Source organism: Cynocephalus volans, chromosome 16 (assembly GCF_027409185.1).
Source record: "Cynocephalus volans isolate mCynVol1 chromosome 16, mCynVol1.pri, whole genome shotgun sequence".
In the NCBI taxonomy this organism is placed as follows: domain Eukaryota; kingdom Metazoa; phylum Chordata; class Mammalia; order Dermoptera; family Cynocephalidae; genus Cynocephalus; species Cynocephalus volans.
The window spans coordinates 60,334,336-60,357,148 of record NC_084475.1 but is presented as its reverse complement, the minus strand read 5'-3'; the positions used below and the strand labels follow the sequence as shown (position 1 = coordinate 60,357,148).

Here is a 22,813-nt window from a genome sequence, read left to right as displayed (position 1 = left end):
ATATGAAATTTACTTGGAAGTTTAAAACATGATAAATTATTGAAAATTAAAGATATTGAAGGTTTTCCTTAAGGTTAGTTAGAAAATATCTAAACAGAAAAGCTGTAAGTATAAAACTGTTAGGAGAAAACACAGGGGAAAATCTTCATGACATTGGATTTGGTAATGATTTCTTGGATATGACACTAAAATACAGGCAACAAAAGAAATAAAGGGGACTTCATCAAAATAAAAACTTTTATGTATCCTGAACACTCAGGTGAGAGAACAGGAAACCCACAGAATGGGAAAAAATACAAGGGTACTTAAACTTCATAGAAAAAATAGAATTAAAAGATAATATGAATCTTCCCATGAGCTTTTTGAAGTACTCTCATATTTGCAAATTAAAGGATTAATACCCAGAATATATAAAGAACACTTACAACTCAATAACAAAAAAACACCCAGTTAAAAAATGGGCAAAGGACTTGAACAGACATTTCTTCAAAGAAGACACACAAATGGCCAATAAGCACACGAAAAGATGCACAACTAATCTTTAGGGAAATGCAAATCAAAATCATAAGAAGTTACAACTTCACACCCACCAGGATGACTATTATAAAAAAAAATGTTGGTGAAGATGTGAAGAAATTGGAACCCTTGTGCATTGCTAGTAGGAATGTAAACTGGAGCAGCTGCTGTGGAATACAGTGCAGCAGGGACTCAAAGAAATCAGTGTTCATAGCAGCATTACTCATGATAGCCAAACGATTTAAACAACCCAAATATCCATCAATGGATATATAAACAAAATGTGATATATATGTACAATGGAATATGAGGGGTCTTCAAAAAGTTCATGGAAGGATTCATATTCTATTTTTTCATGAACTTTTTGAAGTACCCTCATATTAAAAAGGAACGATATTCTGATACATGCTACGACTTAGATGAGCCTTGAAAACATTATGCTAAGTGACAGAATCCAGACACAAAAGGTCAGATATTGTATGATTCCACTTATATGAGGTACTTAGAGTACTCAAATTCATAGAGACAGAAAGTAGAATAGTGATTTCCAAAGGCTGGGGAGTTAGTGTTTGATGGGTGCAGAGTTTCAGTCTGAGACAATGAAGTAGTTCTGGAAATGGACAGTGGTGACAGCTGCACAAAAATATGGATATATTTAATGCACTGAATGGTACACCTAAAAATAGTTAGGATGGTACATTTTATGTTATGTATATTTTACCACAATAAAAAAACGATGTAGATGTGCTAGTGTGCCAGTTCCAAGCCTAGACCTCGTGAGTGTTTGCTTGTGTGCTCGTGCCTTTGCCATTACTGTTAGAACACGCCTGGCCTGATGATCCCAAGAAGAGTATGAGTGAAATGGTGAGAACAGCCAAGTCTCTCCAGCCAAACCTCGTTCAGACCAGCTAAACTAAGTAAGATCAGTAAGAACTGGGGACTGTTGTTTTAAGCCACAGAGTTGTAAGTTTTTAAAAAATGCTGCTTGTTTTTGGTGTGTGTGGTGATAGCTAACTGATACACTCACGCGGAGGGGTCTCTGGGGTCTTTCCCCTGGCCAATGGATCTAAGGCCTGGGATAGTGCAGAGCTTCTACCTGCATACTGATTGAGCGTTTGCCTGACTCGTATCATCTTATTCATGGGACTCAGGAGGAGCAGTTTCCCACCTGCCCCTGGTGGCATCACTATGCCAGGAGGCCCAGGGTGGTGCACTCCTGTTAGAAAATGAGGGTAGGAATGGCTTTGGGGAGAGGCATATAGAAGTCAGTCCACTGGGAATCTCCTGGGATCAGGAGCACCTACACCCTTAACCCTAAATGTAGCCCAGAGTCAGATGCTGGTTTCATTTTCTAATAAGAGACAGGAAAACTGTATGTGTATTTAAGCAAATAGCATGATTTTAAAAGTGTAGCTTGAAACAGATATAGCTTTTTGGACTGACAGAAACAGGCAAATGTATGTCTCCCTATCACATCTGCTTTGAAGAAAAAAAAGTGCCATATGCTGTTGAGATGCCAGCTCTAAGAACTGCTCCATTTGGTCAGTCTGGACAGAGTCCTGGTGAAGCTGACTCCATTCTAAGTTATAAATAAGAACCCTGTTATTCCCAAGCAAACATTAGACGTTTGGCCAGAAAATCTTTCACATTCACCCATAATCCTCATTTTCCCAACTTCATTAGGATTTTCTGAGAAAGTTTTTAGGCAGAAAAAGGAGTGGTAGATGCCTCAGGCAACCCATGGCCCAGGAAGTTACTTATCTGGAAGCCAGAAACCTTAGCTAAATAAGAGGCATATTTGCACAACAATGACATTCAACATCCTCCCTCCTTCTTGGAATCAGAGGCCATAGTGAGCAGCCGGGACACCTCTTGTGGCCCACCCCATCCTGGGTCTGTTCCAGGGCCTCCCAGCCCACTACTTCTAGTGGGAGCAGGGATGCTTCCAAGAGCAGGGGTGAGGGCTGCCATGGAGTTCTTGGAACTGGACAAAGACCCAAGAGAAGTAGCAACTAAGACAGGTCTTCAAGAGGTAAAGCCTCTCACTCTGAAACTTATCAGGATGAACAGCAATTTTGTATAAAGTTTTGAAAAGAAAACCAATGTTGTTACTTTCAAGTTCAGATATACAGATTCATGACTCTCAAAGAAAACTTGGGTTTTGCTAGGATTCTCTGGCCTTAGTTTTCTAAATTGTAAATGAGGGCATTTGATGATCTTTCAGGTACATTTAAGTCCCAATGAGATGATTTTTAAGGTGCTTTTATGTTCCAAAATTTCTCAACATAATTTCAAACTCATCCTCACCCCTCTTCTTACCCTCCCTCATGTAACCAGGGGCAAAGTAGACCTACTCTGTAGTACCTTGGATTAATGTATAGTGAAATTGAACTATGCCAAAGAAGCGCTCATAAAAGAGATGTTATACATGGAGGTTATTTAGGATTAAGATAGGCAGAGACCAGGGATACACAGCAGGAAGGGGAGGACATTCTAGAAGAAGCAGTGAGTAAAGGTGCAAAGAGGAGAAAACTTGTAGTGTGGCTGGGAGAAAAGGCTAGTTGACTTGGCTGGAGCGTAGGGGACACAGCTGAGGCTGGGTGGGTAGGAGTTGCAATGGGAGGGTCTTGAAGGCCAGAGTCTGGTCTTTTGGGAGTCGCTGAAGGTTTCTAAAGGGAGGGAGTGATATGATCTAGGTTGGCTTTAGAAGGATTATGAAGGTGGTCCTTTGCAAGATGCATTAGCTTGAGAGACTCTAAAATATCAGTTCAAATGTGGTAAGAGAAGTAGCGCTGACAGGATGTGAGAAGGGAGCAGGCAAAGAGGAGAAACTAATGAGATTAGGACACTAGTGGGAACATTAACAGAAATAGGTAAGTCAGGAAAAGAAGCTATTCCATATCACCCCTGAAGATAGAAAAGTTTACTTTTACTCATACTGCTTATAAAATTTGTGATGGAACTTCAAGATGGAAAATCCAGCAAGATGATAAAAATTGAAGCTAAGTTAGAGATAAGAGCTGGAGACACAGATTTTGGGAGCCAGTCTCAGATGTGTGGAAGAAATCTTCAATAAAGAGATCAGGCCTCAAGACAAAACACTGGGAGAATGCCAGAATTCAATAACTGAAGAAGCAAAAGGAGATATTAAAGGGGTCTGGGAGATAGAGGAAAATTGAGACCATGTGATAATATGGAAATCCAGAAAGGAGATTAAAGAAACAAGTTATTAGCAAATACGTTTTTAATAAGAATTAGTTGCATGAATGAGTGGTTTCATTTGTTTATGAAAATAAATGACTAACCATATTCTTCTCATGACACCTTCCCCTCCGCTCCCCAGGCAACATAAAGGTAAACTTTATTCTAATTCATGGTTGAATGATCAGAAATAAAAGTGTTCTGTATAATCAAAACACCCCATTCAATGCTATGAGCTCCTATTACTCCATATAATTTAAGAGAGAATTTACTTCTGGAACTTGAATCTTTAGAAGCAGACCAACAACTAGATTATTAACACGATAAAGAATTAAAGAAGAGGGTTAACAGGAATGCTTCAGATGCTGCTAAACAGGAACAGAGTAGATCTTGGCCAGAAAATTCTTAAAACAACTTGACTGAGGACTCTAGCTTCTAGTAATGGTGAATAACTTAGCTCGACTAATCTTTTTGCAGATAACAATCATAAAATCTAAACAAAACCAAAAAATCATGAAACAACAACTCTTTGAAAACAATGAAGACTGAAATTTACAAGTGAAATTTGCCAGTTTGTGGCTTTTTGCCTGAGGAAATTCCTCAATCCCCTCATGGCTTAGGAAGCTGGAAAGCTTATAGCCTTATTGGCTTGAGATGTCAGAGGAGACAGTATGGGGGTTGTTAAGACAGCTGGAAAGTTAAGGGAGGAAATCAAGAAAGTGCCACAAAGGTGATGAACCTCAGAATCTGCATAAATTCTGCCCAAATTTTTAGCAGACCCCAGGGGATTCAGCAAAAGAGCAACAGCTAGAAGCTGAAGGAACAGTATGGAGAGTTTGGTTACTGTTCACTTCAGGGAAGACAGAAGTTGAAGTTTGAGTTAACTGCCTGTTAGAATAAGAACAAATGCTTTTTAGAGGAACATAACAGAATCCAGAGTCTGTACAATATGTCATCTACAATGTTTAGTATACAATCAAAAACCAAGAGAGAAGAAGAAACATGACCCATACTCAGGTGAAACAGCAGTCAACAGAAACCAATCCTGAGATGCTGATGCAAGTGTTGCAAAGAGTAAACTGACATTAAAGCAGCTATTATAAATATATTTAAAGACTTAAAGAAAAATACACGTATAATGAATGAACATATGGAGTATCTCAATAGACAAGCAGAAACTATGAAAAATTCACTAGATGAGATTAACAGAAGATTGGAGATAGCAGGAGAGTCAGTGAACTTGAAGAGAGTTCCATAGTAATTATTCAATGTGAAGAACAGAGAGAAAAAAGCTTGAAAGAAAATAAACAGAGACTCATGGACCTGTGGGGGGAAAAATGAAAAGTCTAATATATGTATAATTGGAGTCCCAGAAGGAAAAAAGAAAATGAGACAGAAAAATATTGAAAGAAATAAAACTGCCAAACCTCCCAAATTTTGGGAAAACGATGAAGTTCTACAAAAGTTAACAACCCACCTAGGTACATCATAGTAAAACTACTGTAATTGGTAGGTAAAGAAAAAAAATCTTCAAAGACACTAGAGAAAAAAGTTATATTACATATAGGGAAATAATCATATGAATGATGGTTGACTTCTCACAGGAAATGAAGGAAACTAGAAAACTAGAAAATAATGAAACTGTGACCTTAAAGTGCTGGGAAAAAAGTAAACCTATGAACCCAGAATTCTTATGCAGATAAAATATCCTTTCAAAATGAAATTCACCTGCTTCTAGGTATGATGGAGTAACAAGGATTGGGTTTATTCTCTTGCCATAAATATTAGAAAACTGGACAAAAATGTATGAAACAGCTATTTTCAGACATAACAGACTGTGGAGAACTGTAATTCCTGAAAGAAGGGGAAGAGATTAGGTGAGCCCTATGATTTCCCTGGCTTTCTGCCTGGAGACACATTCGGAACTGCAAAGCACAGAGGATGTATTAGTTTCCTTGCACTGCCATAACAAAGTACCACAAACTGGGTGGCTTAAACAACAGAAATTCATTGTCTCACATTTCTGGAGGCTAGAAGTCTGAGATCAAAGTGTTGGCAGGGTTGGTTCCATTTGAGGGTTGTGAGGGAAGGATCTGTTCTATGCCTCTCTCCCAGCTTCTGGTGGCTTGCTGGAAATCTTTGGCATTCCTTGGCTTGTAGATACATCACTGTGATCTCTGCCTTCATGTTCACATGGTACTTTCACTTGTGTGCATGTCTGTCTCTGCATCTAAATTTCACCTTTTTATAAGGACACAGTTATATTAGATTAGGGCCTACCCTAAGGACCTCATCTTAACTTGATCATCTGCAAAGACTGTCTTTCGAAGTAAGGGCACATTTGCAGGTGTGGGAAGTTAGGATTTCAGCATCTTCTGTGGGGACACAATTTAACCCCTAACAGAGAGCTATCACATGCAGAGCTCAACAATCTAAACAAAAAATGAGACAATAGATTTTGAAGAGCAGAGGCAGCTAGAAATTATTAAGCAGAATTCTGGACATGAGGGTGCCACACAGAAAAAGAGCTCTGAAAATCTGCATAAATTCTTCTCAAGTCTTTGCCCAACTGAAGATATATATGCATAGGGTTAAACTCTACAAGGATGAGCAAAGGGCAAACAGGAAGCTGTGAGCTTAATATTTTCCAAAGCTCAAATAGGGCTGGAAGGCCTTCAAGTTCTGGCCAGCAAGAGTGAAACATCCTTGCTGATCATCTGGGTCATTCAACAGAGACCCCAGAAAGCCCTTAGAGTAAAGGCTACTCTAGACCTGCCCTAACTAATCTTACAAAGATCAAATTGAACTTGGAATAATTTGACTAACAGAAGAAAAGTCAACAATCTCCAGATTGTTGAAGATGACAAAACCCACTTAATGATGTAAAACCTACACTGGTATACAGTCAAATATTGCTTGACAAGTCAAGAAGCAGGAAAATGTGACCCATAACCAGGACAAAAATCAGTCAGTGGAAACAGACGCAGAAGAACAGGGATGAGGGAATTAATAGACAAGGATATTAAAACAGGATACTAAAATATGCTAAGTACTTAAAGAAAAATATGCACATACTAAGGAAGAAAATGGAAGTCATAAAAAGAATCAAATGAACTAGAAATGAAACATTTTCTGAAATAAAAAATTCCCTAGATAGGATTAATAGAATATTAGATACTATAGAAAACATTTGTGAAATTGAAAATGTAGTAATAGAAATTTGCCAAAGTGGAACAAAGAGAAAAAAGACTGAAAAATAAAAATCAAGCGGTCAAATATGCTAGATAAAGATGTGGTTATGTGGGTGTATCTGTCAAAATTGTACAGTTAAGATTGTGCATTTCAATGTATATAAATTTATTTATTTATTTATTTATTTTAATTTTATTTTGTCGATATACATTGTGGCTGATTATTGCTCCCCATCACCAAAACCTCCCTCCCTCCTCCCTCCCCCCCTCCCCTCCAACAATGTCCTTTCTGTTTGCTTGTCGTATCAACTTCAAGTAATTGTGGTTGTTATATCTTCTCCCCCCCCGGTTTTGTGTGTGTGTGTGAATTTATATATTAATTTTTAGCTCCCACCAATAAGTGAGAACATGTGGTATTTCTCTTTCTGTGCCTGACTTGTTTCACTTAATATAATTCTCTCAAGGTCCATCCATGTTGTTGCAAATGGCAGTATTTCATTCGTTTTTATAGCTGAGTAGTATTCCATTGTGTAGATGTACCACATTTTCCGTATCCACTCATCTGATGATGGACATTTGGGCTGGTTCCAACTCTTGGCTATTGTAAAGAGTGCTGCGATGAACATTGGGGAACAGGTATACCTTCGACTTGATGATTTCCATTCCTCTGGGTATATTCCCAACAGTGGGATAGCTGGGTCATATGGTAGATCTATCTGCAATTGTTTGAGGAACCTCCATACCATTTTCCATAGAGGCTGCACCATTTTGCAGTCCCACCAACAATGTATGAGAGTTCCTTTTTCTCCGCAACCTCGCCAGCATTTATTGTTCAGGGTCTTTTGGATTTTAGCCATCCTAACTGGGGTTATATGGTATCTCAGTGTGGTTTTGATTTGCATTTCCCGGATGCTGAGTGATGTGGAGCATTTTTTCATATGTCTGTTGGCCATTTGTATATCTTCCTTAGAGAAATGCCTACTTAGCTCTTTTGCCCATTTTTTAATTGGGTTGCTTGTTTTTTTCTTGTAAAGTTGTTTGAGTTCCTTATATATTCTGGATATTAATCCTCTGTCAGATGTATATTTTGCAAATATTTTCTCCCACTCTGTTGGTTGTCTTTTCACTCTGTTAATTGTTTCTTTTGCTGTGCAGAAGCTTTTTAGTTTGATATAATCCCATTTGTTTATTTTTCCTTTGGTTGCCCGTGCTTTTGGGGTTGTATTCATGAAGTCTGTGCCCAGTCCTATTTCCTGAAGTGTTTCTCCTATGTTTTCTTTAAGAAGTTTTATTGTTTCAAGGTGTATATTTAAATCCTTAATCCATTTTGAGTTGATTTTAGTATACGGTGAGAGGTATGGATCTAGTTTCCTTCTCCTGCATATGGATATCCAGTTATCCCAGCACCATTTGCTGAAGAGGCAGTCCCTTCCCCAGTGAATAGGCTTGGTGCCTTTGTCAAAGATCAGATGGCAGTAAGTGTGTGGGTTGATTTCTGGATTCTCTATTCTATTCCATTGGTCAGTGTGTCTGTTTTTATGCCAGTACCATACTGTTTTGGTTATTATAGCTTTGTAGTATAGCTTAAAGTCAGGTAGTGTTATGCCTCCAGCTTTAATGTATATAAATTTAACCTAAAGAAATAATTGAGTAGGAATGGAGCGAGGAGTGGATAGAAGTATTCATGAAATAGGAACGGCCAAACGTTTATGAAGGCAGGTGATGAGGGCATGGAGGTTCATTATACTGTCTGTTTACTCTGTATATATGTGAAATTACCCATCATAAAAAGAAACGTTTAAATCATTGATCATCAGGAACAACTTATTTTCCAAACAACTGATTTTCACATATTCTGCTTGTTCAGCTCTATGCTTTTTCTATAAGGTTTTAACAAGGTTTTTTAAAATTCCTATTCTAGCTATTTGCAAATGTTTCCCGAAGTATTTTATAATCTGCTAAACTTAGAAATTCCTGCTGGTAGGTTCACCTTCCTTCACTGCGCTCTGCTGAAGTCAACCATCACTTCCAATTGCACTTCTGGCGCTCCTGATTCCATCAACTTCAGTTGGGTTGTGCTGTGTTACAGAAGCTGCTAGGCATCCCCTCATATCTGTCCTCTCTTTCTTACATTAAAAGAACCCCTGAATTTTAGGTACACAGCTAACTGGAATAGAGACATTTCCCAGCTTCCCTTGCAATCAGGTGTGCAGCACGTGGGTGCATTCAGTGAAACGAGAGGGAAAGCCATGTGTACACTTCCTGAAACATGTCTTCAAAAGAAAAGGACTTGCTCCTCTTCCTCCATCCTGCAGTTGACCACAAGTATGTACGGCAAGCCATCCCGGCGTAGGTGGTGAGGGCCAGTACTTCAGGGATGTCAGGGCAACAGGAAATTAAAGAAATTTGCCTTGGTTCCTAGAGGACTTGGTATGTTGCCAGGCAAGGCCTTGAACATCTTCCTCAGGACTGTTACTTGAGACTGGAACATACTTCTGCCCCGTTAAAGTCCCTGTTACAAGCTGCTGAATGTATATCCTAACCACGACAATCCTAAAATATCCTTTTGTACCTGAGGCACTCTCCATCTGCTGTATAGGTTATTGGATTTTCCTTTACATCAGGACAGTGACCATAAAGAATGTACTTTTCATAAGTGTGGACTACTCATCTTGGATTGAAAATGCTCTTAGGAAATGTGAGGAGCTGCCCGAAATCGCCATTACAAGATGGCGCTGATTTCCGGTGGAGGGCAGGGCTGCTCGGTAACACGCCTGGGCCGATTAGGCAGCCACCAATAAGGTAGGAGCACGTCCTAGGCGAGGAGCAGTCTCTATATAAAGGGCGCGGGTTCCCTCGCTTGGGGTCTCCATTTTTGGCAAGCTTATGCTCTCCCTCTCAAGATGCATTAAAGCTGATCTGCAGAAGGATCCTTTGTGTGCCGCGTCGTTCTTGCTGGCGAGACGGTAGCGCGGGACATCTGGTGCCGAAACCCGGGAAACTTGTGTCATCGTCAGCACCTTCGGAGACCCCCTGGTGACAGGGAGGATTCAGAACTGCAGGAGGGTAAGTTCAGAGAGGTGTGTCTGTTCTTGGTCTGGGGTGAATCCGGTTAGATTACAAGGTTTTAGACTCATCCCTTGGTGTGGTCAGACTGACGTAGATACGCAGCTGCACCAGAGACCCGTGTGAGCCTCTCGTACATAAGGGAGCGGTGTGTCTCACAGCGCCTCCTAAAGCAGGGCGCATTATGGGTTCCACGCAGTCTATGGTTACCGCGTTAGAGGCTGTGCTGAGACAACGTGAGATCAAAGTAGGGGGCCGTGTACTCAGAAATTTTGTGAAAGAGGTAGATCGTGTGGCGCCATGGTATGCCTGTTCCGGCTCCCTAACCTTGAGCTCTTGGAACAAATTGGGCAAAGACCTTGACCGCAAGTACGCAGAGGGAGACCTACGTCAGGGCACCAAGACCATTTGGAAGTTCATTAAGAATTGTTTGGAGGATGAAGGCTGTAAACCGGTAGTGACAGAAGGACAAAATATATTAGAGGAAGTCCAAGACAGCATGTCAGAAACTGAACGGAGTGAGAGGATGGGTACCCGCAAAAGGAGAGACGTCTCCAAAAAGGTAAACGGCCCTCCCGGTAATTCTGCTGACAAGGGAGTGAAAAAGAAAAAGGGCCCTCCCGGTAAGTCTACAGACGAGGGAGAGATTCTAAAACAACAAAGTGACACTCCCGGCACATCTGCCGGTAAAGGAGGGATTTCAAAACCCAGACCAAAGTTGGAAGGGAAAGAAGGAGGCCTCTACCCTATGCAAGAGCTGGGGGCCTTAAAACAAGAATTAGAAGATTTAAATCTGGATGAGTCCGACTCCGATCCCCTCAGCCCTAGTGAGGAATCCGATTTGGAGGAGGAAGCTGCCAGGTACGAGGAGGAGAGATATCATCCCGACAGGTGGCGGAGACCACTCGGGGAGTGGAAATGCCGGCCGCCCCCAGTGGCCCCCGCACGGCCTGCGCCTTCGGCGCCTCCGCCTTACGTGCAGTCTTCTAATCCCTTCTCATTCCTCTCTGATAAAGTGAGGAAAAAGGTTCAAGCTGCCTTCCCAGTTTTTGAGGTTGAGGGCGGAGGGAGAGTTCATGCCCCCGTCGAGTACACCCAAATTAAGGATCTAGCAGAGGTGGTTAGAAAATATGGTGTAAATGCCAATTTTACTCTAGTAATGCTAGAAGGGTTTGCTGGTGTGGCTATGACACCCGCTGACTGGCAAATGTTGGCTAAGGCAGCGCTCCCTACCATGGGTCAATACATGGAATGGAAGGCGCTATGGCATGAGGCTGCACAAGCTCAAGCCAGGGCAAACGCTGCTGCACTGACCCCCGAGCAGCGAGATTGGACCTTTGATATGTTAACAGGCCAGGGCCCATTTGCCGCTGATCAGACGGCTTTCCCATGGGGTGCTTATGTTCAAGTTTCTAGCACTGCCATTAAGGCTTGGAAGGCACTCCCCAAAAAAGGGGAAGCTTCTGGACAACTTACTAAGATCATTCAGGGACCTCAGGAACCATTCTCAGATTTTGTGGCTCGAATGACAGAAGCAGCGGGGCGCATCTTTGGGGACCCTGATCAGGCTGCGCCTCTTGTTGAACAACTGATTTTTGAGCAGGCGACCCAGGAATGCCGCGCGGCCATAGCGCCCAGAAAAGGTAAAGGTGTACAGGATTGGCTCAGAGTTTGTCGAGAACTCGGGGGACCCCTGACCAATGCAGGGCTGGCAGCTGCCATCCTCCAGTCGCAGAGACTGCCTAGACAGGGACAGCCAAGACAGGGGCGGAACCAGAGAGTTTGTTTTAAATGCGGTCAACCGGGACATTTAAAAAAGGATTGCCTGAGCCCCAGAAGGGAGGGAGATACCCCGCCCTGGACGGGCTGCCAGTCTAAAAAGGCGGGGTGGGCACTAAAAAATTACTTTACCTTTTCGCCTTATATGGGTACCCAGTATAATGCTACCTCTTCAGGCCTAAATTGGACATATCAAAACCCCACGATGGCGATCCGTTCCAACCCATTTGATGTTTGGCTGTTGTGTGGGGTAAATGGCAGCTGCACGGACCTTTCACCGTTTGCCTTTTCAAAAGGCGGTGGTTGGGGAAATGCCTCTTTTGAGTGGAATGTGACTGAGTCCTTTGAATCCACTGTGTCCATAAAACAGCTTGGAACAAATTACTCTGTCCCGCCAACACCAGTTTGCCTTTATCCTCCTTTCATGTTTATTTTAACTAATATTAGTGATGAGAGGAGTCAGATTGCTTGTGATAACTATACTTGCTTTTATGCACAGTGCCGGAATGCTACGCTGTTCAATTTGGCCATAGTTGCTCGAATGCCTAGATGGATTCCTGTCCCAGTAGAAGCTCCCAATACTATGGTCTTGTTCAGGCAGAGGAGGGATTTTGGTCTCACTGCGGCAATAGTCGCCGCCGTATCCCTGGCGGCGGGTGCAGCCACAGCTGCTGCCGTCTCCTTGACTACCACGGTACAGACTGCCACCACGTTGAATAATTTGTCCTCCGCGGTAACACAGGCCCTAGAAACACAGACTGCGCTAAACGCTCAGCTGAAGGGAGGATTAATGGTGGTTAACCAGCGGGTGGATCTTGTGCAGGAACAAATAGACGTTTTATGGCAAATTGCTCAATTGGGGTGTCAATGGAAATATTCAGGGTTATGTGTCACCAGTATCCAATATAAAAAGTATACCAAAGCTTCAAATTTGTCTAAACAATTATCCCAGCATCTTTCAACAGGTTGGACGAGAGAATTTGACAACCTGATAAACCAGCTGCGCATGGCCATTGTGTCCGTGAATTCAACAAGAGTGGATGTCTCCTTCGCAGCCGGACTGTCCTCATGGATTAAAACGGCCGTGTCCCACTTCAAGGAGTGGGCAGGAGTGATTGGGGTTGGCATGTTCTTATGTGGGGGAACTGTGCTCCTACTATGGTTGGTCTGCAGATTAAAAGCCCAGACCCAGAGAGACAGGGTAGTCATCGCCCAGGCATTTCTAGCCCTGGAACAGGGGGCCAACCCTGATGTTTGGCTGTCCATGCTTAAGGATTAGCCTGCTCTGACTCCCCTTCCCCCTTCCTGTTGGCTGGCCTCCCTGAAGCTTGTTCAGAGGAGTTCGCCCTTGCTCAAACAGGTCTATGTGTAACAACAGGCTCCAGTGTGTCCAGAGACGGGCAACTTCCCCCAGACTTGAACCAACCTAAGACATGGTGCCCGGTGGCGATAGGGTCAACCTATGACGGGTAAGGTCAAAGTCTGTGGAGGGACGACCTAGGACAGGAACGCTGGCTAATTTGTCCGCGACCGCCGAGCTTGTACCAGCCGCTTTAAATGATAAAAAAGGGGGAGATGTGAGGAGCTGCCCGAAATCGCCATTACAAGATGGCGCTGATTTCCGGTGGAGGGCAGGGCTGCTCGGTAACACGCCTGGGCCGATTAGGCAGCCACCAATAAGGTAGGAGCACGTCCTAGGCGAGGAGCAGTCTCTATATAAACGGCGCGGGTTCCCTCGCTCGGGGTCTCCATTTTTGGCAAGCTTATGCTCTCCCTCTCAAGATGCATTAAAGCTGATCTGCAGAAGGATCCTTTGTGTGCCGCGTCGTTCTTGCTGGCGAGACGGTAGCGCGGGACAAGGAAAGTCTACTCTCAACAGTAAACGGAAAGGAAAGTCCAAAATAAACTACCTATAACCAAGGTAAATGAATACAATTGCTGGTCATCTGCCTTTTCCATCCCTAATCTGTTTTTCAATGCTTTTGACTGAATACATAGCTTATTTTCCTGGCATGCTTTCTTTGTACTCAGAATTAGTATTCTTAGTGTGCATGCAGTACAGACCCTATACTTTTATGTATGTATTTATGTGAATGACTGTGTGTATACAGTGGTCTCTGAGGACTCCCAGCAGCAAAAGTAAAAATAAGGAACCTAACATGAATTCCCACTGTGTATGTTCCCAGTGAATAATTACCCATGTTTCACTGCTAATGAGAAAACCTGGCTTGAAACAGGGCTCCTTTCTGTCACGAACATTTCTCATTTGTTAAAATGAAAGAAGTATCAATCATTCTTTGAAGGTGAGCGATCTCTCTGTGTGCCATTTACAAGAACACCAAAAACTGTGTGCTAAGGTATTCCACACCTCTAGAGAGGCCAAATAATAAGCCACTCACCCCTCCCCTTTTGCTTAAAAGAGGAAATAACCCATGTTTAATGTAGGAGGGGCTAGCACCTCCGTTTCCCTCCCAGCTGCATGAATGCTGAACATGTCCATCTTTCAAGCCTCATCACCTACCCCAGGAAATGGGTGGTCAGCAGGCAAGCACGGTGCTCTCTCCTCAGACCTCAGCTATGAAAGGTTGCCTAGCTAATGAGACTTCTGGCAGCAGAAGGCCTCCCTCTATCAACCTTCTTAACCAGAGAAAGAAAATATTGCCTTTAGGCCTCCATTCCTAGGCCCACTGTGGCTTTAAATTGAACCCAAGCCAGGTGTGATTCACATATGTGTGAGGTTTTTTTCCTCCCTAGTTTCATTTAAAAAAACACATTAACTGGAGAGTGAAAAAAAATTAGAATGAGGGAGATAAACCCAATAAGAAAAGCAAATTATATATGAAATTGCCTCCTCTTCTTATTTGATTGATTTTATCTTAAATGCTGGCAAAGACATCTCTCCTAATTGGTCTAACATCCCCAGGTACTGATATGAAATAGGGGAGAGGAGCAGAGCTTTCACATTCAGGAAAGGACACATCAGAGGCCAAGGGGCTCCATGTCATTATTTGTCCCATCCATGGTGGAGTCAATGGTCTCCAGCAAGGACAAGGGTCAGTCCAGCTGTAACCTGTAACATGCCACTAGCGGACCTCCCTGCTTCTGTCAGATTGGCCTCACTGACTTTCTTCACCTCTGTCTTTTAATTTTACATGGGTTTCGAAATAGCCTGACTCAGGGAGACAGCTTGAGTTCGATAGGTGAAAGAAACATGGGGGTAGAAATATGGGAGCCCTGGCACCATCTCCAAAAGATGCTGGCTGGCCTTAAAAACTGTGGAAAGGTGCTGGCCAGTTAGCTTGTTTGGTTAGAGCACGGTGTTATATAACCAAGGTCAAGGGTTCAGATCCTTGCACTAGCCAGCCAACAAAAAAAAAAAAAAGAGAAAAAAAGAAGAAAAAAGTGGTGGGATAGGGCTACTTTCAAGGCACCTGTCTCGAAAATTGCTCAGTGGATTTTTTTGTTGATTTGAAGGGCTGAAAATCACCAGGATTTCTGGCAAGCAGCTTGATTTGTGGATTTCTTTGCAGAATAGAGCAAGCCAACGCAGCAGTCATTAGCTGCCCGTCACATACGTGAGCCACACATTTGGAGTTGATTTTCATGAGTTCTTAGCCTTAACGAGCAGAAGCAGGAGCTTCTAGTGCATATTCTCTCTCCTCTCCTTCCTCTCCAGCCAAATAGCTCAGCACAAGGCAGCTGAGCTTGATAAACCAATTGTACAGAATAAAAAATGCAGCTGGACTGAAAAAGGTTTACAAGGAAGAATGATTTGAAAATGGGAATATACGCTCTAAAAGAGGAGGAGAAAAAGTAGTACTCTGGGAATTCTCACGTAACTTCTATCTAAAGGAAAAGAAAGCTGTGGCAGATTAGGACATGCTGTGTAAAAATATTAAAGATGTGGCATTATTAGTTCATGAGCTGGCTCCAGGCCTGTCAGCGTTTTCATTATAATCCTGTATTTTTCACAGAGTTAAAACTTACTGTAAAAATGATGTGTGCTGGGATGAAACTTGGCACTTGGTGTAGTCAGTCTGGGAGTCCTTTCCTTAATTTAATTTTACAAAACTGGAAAACAGTCACTCAGTCATTTAAAATTTATAGAGGGATCTCTGTTCTGCTTGTGGTATATGGTGTGCCTGGGCCCCGCTCCCGGACCATGGGGTGACAGGACAAAGCAGGCAAGCTGCCTCGGCGCATTTGCTCGCCCCTTCCCTGCTTGGGTCTGGAGTCCCCTTAGGTGACAGAGGTGGTATCTAAAGCAGCTTCGCACGAGTGGGAACTGGCACCAAGCTGAGAGAAATGATTGATTTATACTGGAAAAACTCAGTTTCTTACTCTGCATTTGTCAGCTGGACCCCAGAAGGCTGTGGGCAAAGACCAGCAACTTTAATTTTCATTCCGATTTCTGGGACCTCCCAATAAGTTGGTCAAATAACCAGGCCAAGACTATTCCCATGTATATCTGCCCAAAGAAAACTCACTTTAAAACATCCTTGGAAAAATGGAACTATGTCAGCCCATTTTTCCATTCCCCAAATGTCTTTTTACCCCTAGGGTAAGCTTGGGGTTTCCATTGGCAGGGGGTATGCTAATGTCTCCATGCTCCTGGGCATCTGGTGGAAGAACTTGATAGGCTTCTCAGCATGAAAAGTAGCTCCATCCAGACTTATGACTCGATTAATGCCTCGCCTTCTCCAAAACGACTTGGTTACTGCCCTCACCCGTACCCTGGGACCTGGTTATTCTCTTGTAGGTAAGGAAGGTGAGATGCCCACTTCTGATACATATATGCATACACAGTCTTGGCTATAAAAATAAGATTGCATTGTCTAAGAGTTTGGTGGTGCTGAACAGCATGCTTATCCAGGGTTGCCTGGGTCACCTCTGGGGGGCAGGGAGGGAGGAGGCAGGCTCTAGGAAATTGGGATTGAACCTATAATGCACAGAGTTCCCATGCATCCTTCTCTGCCAGTAGGTTCTTGGCATAAAACACACCTTTTAAACACACATCAGCATTTTTAAAAAGTTTCAACTTTCTGGGTTTATAAGTCCCTGGTTGACTCTACCCTCAGGCTACTGGCAGGTTCTACCTGGCCTGCAGGAGGAAGACCAGGATGACCCTGGGGAGGCCTGGCTGCAGGCTGCCTGGAGCTGAGGAAGGAGTTTTAATCCACTGATGCGATGGCCTTTTAATGAACTCCAGAATGTGGATCATGCTTGGGCCATACCACATTTTTGAGGAGGGTCCCAAGTCAGAACTCCCCTCTCTGCATATGTCTATCGTTCACAGCCACCAAGTCTAGATTCTGTAAGAAAAGAGAGTGACGTTTTTTTCCCATTTGATCTGAAATGGGATGTTATTTCAGGACTTTCAAGAAGCGCTCTGCAATAATCAAGGTGCTACTGCTCTGAGAAGGAAACAGGTTTAGAGTAAAAGCTGTGGACTCTATAAATATTCTCTTCTCTTGGGTAATATAGCTGTTCTCACCCCCTCACTCCAGCCAATGGAGAGGCAAGCTAGAAAGTATCCAGATTAGGTTGTAGAAAAACACATAAGCCAGCATCAGCTCCAGCCAGCATGCCTTCATGAACTCACGTTAGGTTTGGCTCTGTTTATGGGCAAGAGCCTTTGCAAAAGCAATAACCTGCACATGCAAAAAGAGAGCCTTTGCTCACAGCCCTGTACACACCCCATTTCAGCTCTCCACTGCTGAACCGAAGCCACAGAATAGCAGTGGATATGCAGAATGGCTAATATTCATAGCAGGTATCCTGAGAGGCCTCACTGGGGCATGGCCCTGAGTTCAGCCGCGAGTCACAGGAAGGAGCAGCTGCTGACGAGGAATTCCAGAGTGAGGGGAAGGGAGGGGTGGAGCTGCTGGGGAACAGGAAGACCTTTCCTGGATTTATTATTCCCATGTAGGTCTCTGGGGTCTTGAAGCTCCAGAAACTTCTCAGCAAAGTAAAGAAAATAATAAACAGCATGAGTGAGTGAATGAGGGGGTGGGGTAAGCAGGCGAGCTGCAGTAGGGATGAGAGACACGTGGAGAGAGTGGGGAGTGAGGACAGAGGTGGTCTGTGGTGTGTTTGTGAGGATGCTGCTGGCTGACTTCTGCTGGGATGATAATATGTTCTGCCAGGTGGTGACTGGCCTTTGGAAGCCAAGCCCAAAGAAAATGTGGTTTTTCAAGGACTCATAAATAGAGATGTCCTATGAACAGGAGGTCAGAGATCCACAGCCCTGAGTGGAAAGGCCACGGTAGCAACGTGGCATGCATCTGAAGAGCAGACGGTAGCTGTCCAAATGCCTGCTATCTGTCTAGCAACATACTTTTCTAATATTACTAGTACTGATTTGTTTTGGCTCCTAATCCCCTTTAGGTGTAGTTCCCAGATCTGCCTTGGACCTATGTACTATAGATTCCCTTGGAGCATGTAGTGGGCTTTCCCTGAAGCTTTGGAGAGGTGGCATGGTTCAAATCTCTCAGACCAACTCTGACTTTGAAAGAATCACTCAGACTCAGAGACCCTAAACCCAAGCAGACTCCTTAGGAAAGCTGGGATTCAGGGCAATCTAGGCCTGGATAAGCATGTGCCATTCTGCTGGGAACAGATAATTTCTTGATTAAATTAGCTCTTTCTGGGTTTCCATAGCACTCACATCATGTGAAGGTAGAGGATCTAGAATGGAAAATGCATTTAGAAAGAGAGACATGTACCTGACTCTGCATAAGCAATGGAAGTGAGAACTAATGTTCTCACTGAGCTTCTCGATGGCATTCCAATGTCAGCAGAGATGGAGGCCTAAAGGTCCAGGTTCAATGTGGGGAAGGCGTTATGCCTGTAATCATGAGCCTCACTGGCAATTATTCTCCAATTTGAAATTATAATTTCATTAGAGTTTTGCTCTTAGGTCTTTCTAAAGACTAAAGCTGAGAAATCCTAGAAAACAGAAAAAAAAAAAAAAAAAAAAAAAACTTTTTCCTATACTGAGATTTATTTTTCCCTGAAAATGTATTTTTGATTTATGATGGTGGGGGATGGGAGTTTTTATGAAAAGTGTTTACAGTAAGGTACTCACATATTACTCTCTTTCTGCTCTGTCAAAAAAATGTGTTAAAAACTAAATAGTAGAAATATTTTTGTCATTGTTAATAAGAAAGCCTAGAGCAGGCTTTTTTTTTTTTGTAAAAAGCCAGATTTTACACTGGTGTCTGTCACAACTACTCAACTCTGCCTTTGGAACTTGAAAGCAGCCATAGATAATATGTAAACAGATGGGTGTGGCTGTGCCCCAGCAAAACCTTATTTGCAAAGAGGGGGTAGTCTAGACTCAGCCCCAGGGCCAACCCCTTGTCTAGGTTATGAGGTCATTAGAATTTCTGTATATTGAGAACAAATGGTCTAGTAAAACCAGTAAATGATTGTGCAAGATATATTTTTACCTCCAAAGAAAACAGCCATTTTTCACGAGAAGATAAATTCAATACCTCCCTTCCTCATTAGTAGGCTCAACTTTTTGCTTTGAAAAATACCAATGCACATTCATTACAGATTAAAAGTTAGAAAACACACAAAATACCTCAAGTCCTGCTACTCAGAGATAACTACTCTGAATGCTGTTCCTTTCAATCACATATATGCACATGTATCATCGGATAGATGAATAAATCTTGGATAGTCTTGTCATCAATATGGATCTACATCATCCTTTTAAGTTGCTGCTTAAGATTATATATATAAATGTCTAAGAATCTTTTATTTAATCAATTCTTTATTTATAGATAATTACATTGTTTTCAATTTTTCACTAGTACATAAACTATGTTACGGTGAATTTCTTATTACATACATCTCCGTGTCCACATATCTCCTTACTTTACATTATTAAAGTGGTATTGCTGGGTCAATGAGTATCATTTAAAAATATTGATACGTATTGCCTAAATGCCCTCCAGGAATGTTATACTAACATGTTTTGGGTAACAATGTATGAAAGTAAATGTTATGCAATTCTTGGATATTGTGGTTGGTTGCATAATAATGCCATCCCCCACAAAGAAATCCACATCCTAGTCTCTGGAAACCTATGAAAATGCTACCTCACATGGGACCTTGCAGATGTGATTAAGAAAGGATCTTGAGGTGGGGGATTATCCTTGATTATCCAGGTGGGCCTAACATAATCAGAAGGGTTAGAGGCAGAGATGGGTACATGCTACTCTGCCATCCTCAAAAACGAAAGAAGGGCCACAACCAAGGAATGCAGATGGCTTCCAGAAGGTGGAAAAGGCACGGAAATGGATTTTCCCCTAGAGCTTCCAGAGGAACACAGCTTGGTCAAACTTGATTTAACCAAGTAAGACCCATTTCAGACCTCTGACTTCCAGAACTGTAAGAGAATAAGTTTGTGTTGTTTTAATTCACTAATCTCATATACAGCAAATAATATTTTTATTTGCTTTTCTTTGATTATTGGAAAGATCGAATTTGTTTTTAACCTTTTGATATACGGTAAGTAGTTAACGTTGCTGGGTCATGGATGTTTTTTGAGAATTTGAAGAAAGTTCTGAATTCCTTCATTAGAGAAAAGCATATTTGCACATATACTAGGAGACTTGTATGAGTCCCCAAGTCTCATGGACCCCTGGTTAAGAACTCCTGAGCTAGACAGTGGGAGTGGAAAATGTGCTATTATTAGCATTCTCTCATTCAAAGTCAGGAACATAAAATATAAGAGCACGTGCTGGCTTGGCAGATCAGGTAAGATTTAACGTGGTAAACAATTGCCCGGGCTAGAGGGCAATCTCAGGGATCTGGCTGCGCAGATTCTTCCCATGACATGGAGCACAAAGGCTGGAGCTACCTAGGACCCATTCTACTTGTCCTCCACCTGTTTCACCTGCCAGCTTCTAAGCCTGCAAGCAATCTGCTTTCTGTTTAGAAATTCTTGCACCAGCAATTCCCTGTCCTTACCTCCTCCTTCCTTAAACAATTCAGTCCAAAGCCCATCAGGTGAGGCTAAAGCAGGCACTGTTTGAAGAGAGAAGGGGGGCCATGGTAGTTCACAATGGGTTACCGAGCCAGAGTGGAGTCAAGAGGGCATCTGCACGAGGGGTGTCAGAACCCGAGTGTCGTGAGGATCATGTCTGTGTGGGGGTGGGGGCAGCAGTGATAGGAGGTGGTGTATATAGAGAGGACTTGATCAAGTAAGTAAATATATTAAGGCTAGTGAGAGACAGAACTATGGAAAGAGAAAAAATAGAAAAAATCCCGTGGCGTTGGTTAAGAATTGGAGATATGAGGGAGGACTCAGAGTTCAATGTATAGATATGTATAGAAATGATTATACTGGTGTGTTTGTGAGTGTGTACATGCATATAAATAAATACATACATATATTTTTTACTTCTGTGCACAGAGAGTAGCGACACTCCAAAAGCAATAAACAGACCTGACATTGAGATCGTGATTTCTAAATACTATTCTCCAGGACTGGAGCAGCGAAAGTTCAAGAAAAACCTAGAATATCTTCTTGTGCCAGAAAGTAACAAAATTCTCCAAGAATGATATGGATATGTCAAAGGATAGAGGAGTCATTTAAGGAGTCTCTTATTGGTGGCATCTGGGAAAATTTCTTTTTTACATTAAAATAAGAAAGGATAGCAAGCCTGTTAGCTAAGACAGGAATCCATGAGTCCATGCAGAGATAAATAAACAAATAAATTGTAAGTTCAGAAACAGGATATTTACCATAGTATCCAAGTTCCTCCCCACAAAACACTTAAGTACAAGAGAAAAAGAGTAACTGTAGAATGACAAAGCCCAGCAGGTACCATCTGAATCAAGTGACTGGAATTAACATCAGCAGTAATGGTGCAATGAGAAGAGCCCAGTGTTGCTTCTGCGATATTCCTCCCAAAGACACACGACCTGAATCTAAGCACAAGGAAACATCAGATACATCCAAATTGACACACATATTTTTAAAATAACAGGCCTATAATCTTCAAAAGTGTTATGGTCATAAAAGTCAAGGGAAGTCTAAGGAACTGTTCCAGACCGAAGAAGACTTAAGAGACATGACAACTGCCATGGTCTGAATGTTTGTCATCTCGAAAGCTCATGTGTTGAAAGGTGGGACCTTTGGGGTGACTGGATTGCAAGGGCAATGCCCTCATGAATGGGTTAATCCATTCATGGATTAATAGGTTAATAAATGAATGGGTTATCACAGGATTGGCACTAGTGGCTTTGTAAGGAGAGCAAGTGAGTACTTTAGTATGCTTCCCTCCACATGCTGCCCTTTGCTGACATGAGACTCTGCGGAGTCCCCACCAGGAAGGAGGCCCTCACCTGATGTGCTCCCTTGACCTTGGACTTCCCAGCCTCCAAAACTATAAGACATAGACCTCTTTTCTTTATAAATTACCTAGTTCCAGGTATTCTAAGTGGCAGAAAATGGACTCATGGAACAACTAAATGCAATGTGTGATTTCAGATTGAATTCTTTTGACAGAAAGATGTTATTGGGACCACTGATAAACAGGATTCTACACTGGGTGATAGAGTATTATGTCAGCAACTTACTCTCAAAAGGATCAGGTAGCAAAAGTTCTTTGTATTATACTTTTGACTTTTTTGTAAAATTGAGGATTATTTCAAAGTAAAAGTACATTAAAGAAAAAAACTCTAATACCATTTCAAGAAATAAAACAACACATGAGATGAGAGAGAAAAGCCTGCGGTACCCTCCCAAACCTCAGGATTTGGAGGACTGTCCAAAGCAGCACAATTGAGGGAGGGGTAGGGGCACTGAAACAAACAAACAAAACCCCCAAACAGTAGCACAACTGCTGATGGCTCAGAAAACGGGGCTGCTGGGCAGAGCTTCACTTCACGTGTCACCTCTTTCTTCAGCCAGCTTCTGCTCTGAAAATAAGTGTCTTCTCTATCCACTCAATACTACAGACAACTCACAGTGTAATAACTTTGTTTTACTTGAATGCTGATAACTCCTCCAATATTAAAAAATCCTTCTTCAAATTTGGCAA

At 42.4% G+C, this 22,813-nt stretch overlaps 1 protein-coding gene across 1 annotated transcript in view; it reads right to left on the bottom strand.

Annotated features, from left to right (window-relative positions):
* The window catches only part of ADAMTSL1 (ADAMTS like 1), a 434,771-nt gene that overhangs the window by 23,183 nt on the left and 388,775 nt on the right, over positions 1–22,813 (bottom strand). The gene's annotated exons all lie outside the window — the stretch shown is intronic.